Consider the following 4,131-nt stretch of genomic DNA (forward strand, 5'->3'; position numbering starts at 1 on the left):
ACTCCTGACATGGAAAACAGTGCCACGTAGGGACGATTTCGTGAACTGTTCTTCAGTAAGAGGACGAGGAGGAGGAGGAGGAGTAGGAGGAGGAGTAGGAGGAGGAGGAGGAGGAGAGAGGTGGGACGTTGATCCTCGAGTGGCAAAGACCGACCTCAGTTCGAGATGGAAACGTTGACCGGAGGGATAGGAACTCCCTCGCTTTCGGATTCAGTGCCAACGTAGTCAGGACCTCGAGAGCGTTTCAAAAGATTCTTTCGCCTCTCGCGCTCAGCCTTCCTCCCTCGCTGACCTTTCGAGGCCTTCGGAGGTTCTTGACGTCCGGAACGACATCGAAAAAGGTAAGAAGTGATCTTGAGTTCGTGGATGCTCAAACGAGTTTTCCTTGTCCCAGTCACCTTTTCGCGTGACCTGACCTGAGCCTGACCTGTCGGCAAGTGAACTTAGTTAAATGTGGGGGTGGGAGGAGGGGGGGAAAGAAGTGGAAGGGGAGAGGGAGAGAGTTCCCCCCCTCCTCGTTACATTATAGACTTTATTCTGTCCACCGCCAAGTGATTTTATTCAGCATAGGAACCTTTCCATGTGTTCCTTGACTCTGATTTTATTTTGGCTAACGTCGGTGATTCTATTCAGTCTAGGGAACGTTGCCGTAGTGTAGGGAAGGCCATCCCCTCTGCCCCTGCCCCTTGCCCCTGCGTGACGTCATGTAGGGGGAAAACTAGATTAAAAAAAAAAAAAAAAAAAAAAAAAAGTGATGAATCAGACCTGGGGATGTGCGGGTATTATGCGGTCACTATTTTAGGGACATTAGTTACACCTCTTCGGACCAGAGTCACGCAAAAATCTTTTGATGGGAGACCAAAAAAAAAAAAAAAAAAATCCATGTCTCCAGTGTGATAGTGTCACTAAAGGACAGAAAATACAATCACCTGAACGCCAGACATAATAATATATATATAAAATCGAACACAATGTTCAAATGAGGGTTAACCCCCTTCAATACCGAGGTGGACTGGCTGGGGGGTCCCACAGAGATGAAACAAATCGCCTGACGGCAGAGTTGGGAGGAGGGGGGAAGGAGAGGAGGGGAAGGAGGTGAGGGGAAGGAGGTGAGGGGGAGGGAGGGGAGGGGGAAGGAGGGGAGGGGGAAGGAGTGGAGGGGGAAGGAGGTGAGGGGGGAGGAGGGGAGGGGGAAGGAGGGAAGGGAGAAGGAGGGAGGGGGAAGGAGTGGAGGGGGAAGGAGGGGAGGGGGAGGGAGAGGGGAGGGGTGCCAAAGGAGACAATGGGCGCAGGGTTGAATAAAATCGCCTGGCGATAGTAGCAAGGGCGGGGGATTTCCCTCGGCTGAATGAAATCGCCAGTCCGTAACCAGACCAATGTCAATAAGTGCGAGAAGGTCCACATCTTTTGACGCAGGCCATCACGAAGTATATAAAGCCTACCACTATCAACAAACCGGGGATGGGGGGAGGGGAAACCCCCCTCCCCCCCGCCCGATAGGGTAAGCAACCAACCACGAGCCTTATTGATCTCTCTTTGCCGTCAGATGATTTTAATCAGCTGGGTTCAGATCTCCCACCCACCCGCAATTAGTGGGAGGATTAACCCTGGGTCGTGTAATATTAACCCAGACAAAGCTTTCTTTGTCCGATCTTAGTGTCCTCTTTGTAGTCGGGTGTAGGTAGTGTAGCACTCTCTAGACTGAGAAGAGAATTTCCAAGCACTCTCTGATATTGGTTTTTCAACAGCTCAGGTTTGGAAACTACTTTACCATCTGTCTTTTGACTATTTTTTTTTATTATATATATATTTTTTTCTTTAAGAACGGTGTATTACGTCACATTCTCCCTTCTCATCTCAGTCGTGATCTTAACCCTTGGGACGCTCATTTGTCCTTAGTTCCGCTTTTCTTTTCTTTTTCCTACCATTTTGTCCTTAGCCCCTTTATTTTTGCCTTATTTTTGGTCTTTGGTTCGTCCTTTTTGCATGTATTCCTTTGGTTTTTGCCTTTGTCCTTAGCCCCGCCCACTATTTGGTCCTTAGTGCCTCCCTTTTTTGTGTGTGTTTAGCACCATTCTTTTCTCCTTGTCACGAACCCCCCTTTTGTCCGTAACTCCAGCCTTTTTTTGTTTGACCCTTCCCTTTTCTATTCCCAGATCCTCCCCCTTTACACATGACTCTTCCCCTTCTATCATCAGCCCTACCCTCTTCTCTTTAGCCCCTCCCTTTCTATCTTTAGCCCCTCCCTTTCTATCTTTAGCCTCACCCTCTTTACAGTTGCCCTCTCCCTTTCTATCTTTAGTCCCACCCTCTTTACACTTGGCCCCTCCCTTTCTATCATCAGCCCTACCCTATTCTCCCTCAGCACCTACCTTTTCTCCTTAACCCCACCCAATTCTTTTAAGCCCCTCCCTCTCTATCTTTAGCCCCACCCTCTTTACACTTGCCCCCTCCCTTTCCATCATTAGCCCTATCCTATTCTCCCTCAGCACCTACCTTTTCTCCTTAACCCCACCCAATTCTTTTTAGCCCCTCCCTTTCTATCTTTAGCCCCACCTTCTTTACACTTGGCCCCTCCCTTTCTATCATTAGCCCTATCCTATTCTCTCTCAGCACCTACCATTTCTCTTTAACCCCACTCTCTTCTTTTTAGCCCCTCCCTTTCTATATTTAGCCCCACCCTCTTTACACTGGGCCCCTCCCTTTCTATCATTAGCCCTATCCTATTCTCCCTCAGCACCTACCTTTTCTCTTTAACCCCACTCTCTGCTTTTTAGCCCCTCCCTTTCTATATTTAGCCCAACCCTCTTTACACTGGGCCCCTCCCTTTCTATCATTAGCCCTATCCTATTCTCCCTCAGCACTTACCTTTTCTCCTTGACCTCACCTTCTTTTTAGGTCCACCCTTTCTACCCTTAGCCCCACCCCATTCTTCATTGGCCCCTCCCATTCCATCCTTAGCCCCACCTCATTCTTCATTGGCCCCTCCCCCTCTTTTTTTGTCCTTAGCACCACCCCATTCCCCATTTGCCCTCCCCTTTTTTGTCCTTATCTCCGCCTTTGTTTCACCTAGCTCCTCCCTTTCTATTCTTTGTGTCACACCTTTCTTGCTTAGTCATTCCCTGTGATCTTCAGGACAAAAATATTTTCGTTCCAAGCATTACTCTTTTGCCCCTTGCCTCTCCTCTATTTCCTTGGCTCCTCCCATTATGACCTAGCTCCTCCCTTTCTATCCTTTGTGTCACACCTTTCTTGCTCAGTCATTCCCTGTGATCTTCAGGACAAAAATATTTTCGTTCCAAGCATTACTCTTTTGCCCCTTCTCTATTTCCTTGGCTCCTCCCATTATGACCTTAGCCACGTTCTTTCACTACTGACCCTTTCTCTTTTGTCTTTAGACACGCTTTTTCAACCTTGCCTCCTCCTCCAACTTTTATCCTAAGCCACGCCCTTTCAACATTGGCTCCTCCCCTTTTTGTCCTTAGCTACACCCTTTTCCCCGTGTCCCCTCCTTTTTTTCATTGGCTCCTCCCCTTTTTTCGAGACCACTCTCTTTCTCCCTTAGCCCCTCCTCCTGTTCTTGGGGTCCTCCCCCTTGGCCCCTCCCCCTTTTTCCCCTGGCTCCTCACTTTGGTGCATAGCCTCACACTCTTGCCCCCCCCTCTTCCTCCCGGACTTTGCCCCCTCCCCTCCCTCCACCACATCATCCTTAGCCTCAAGGTGTTTCTCATACCGTTGCCTAGGTTACCTCCGACGCAGGTCGTACAATCAGAGTCAAAGGTCGGCTAGCACCTAAAGGAACTACTCGGGGGCAGAGGGGGGGGGAGCGGTTCCGTCAATAGAAGTTGGTCTAGACTCTATAGAGTTGCACTAGACCCTTGGAGGGAGGAGGGGGAGGGGGAAGGGGAGCAGGGAGGTTGGTCTTTCTGCTGAGTGAGCTCTCCTAGTGGAACTCGGGTCGTTTCGATCAACAGCCCCTATGGTAATGGGGTTTATATATTATTTCTATTTTATTGTATTTATCTATCTGTTTTATTTACTGATCTCATTTATTATCATTTCCTTTTCTTTTTGAGGAGAGGATAGATATATATATTTTTTTTTGGGGGGGAAGGGAGGCCTCGCTAATTT

General features: G+C 48.8%; 1 protein-coding gene across 3 annotated transcripts in view; it reads left to right on the plus strand.

Moving 5' to 3' along the window:
• The first annotated feature begins 223 nt into the window (after positions 1–223).
• The window catches only part of LOC143022595 (cGMP-specific 3',5'-cyclic phosphodiesterase-like), a 347,172-nt gene continuing 343,264 nt past the window's right edge, over positions 224–4,131 (plus strand). For all 3 annotated transcript variants that reach the window (XR_012966102.1, XM_076180898.1, XM_076180894.1), the window contains exon 1: positions 224–341. The gene's annotated coding sequence lies outside the window, so the exon portion shown is untranslated. The remainder of the gene's footprint in view (positions 342–4,131) is intronic.

Source organism: Oratosquilla oratoria, chromosome 3, assembly GCF_046742065.1.
Source record: "Oratosquilla oratoria isolate Oo_2021 chromosome 3, ASM4674206v1, whole genome shotgun sequence".
Classification (NCBI taxonomy): Eukaryota; Metazoa; Arthropoda; class Malacostraca; order Stomatopoda; family Squillidae; genus Oratosquilla; species Oratosquilla oratoria.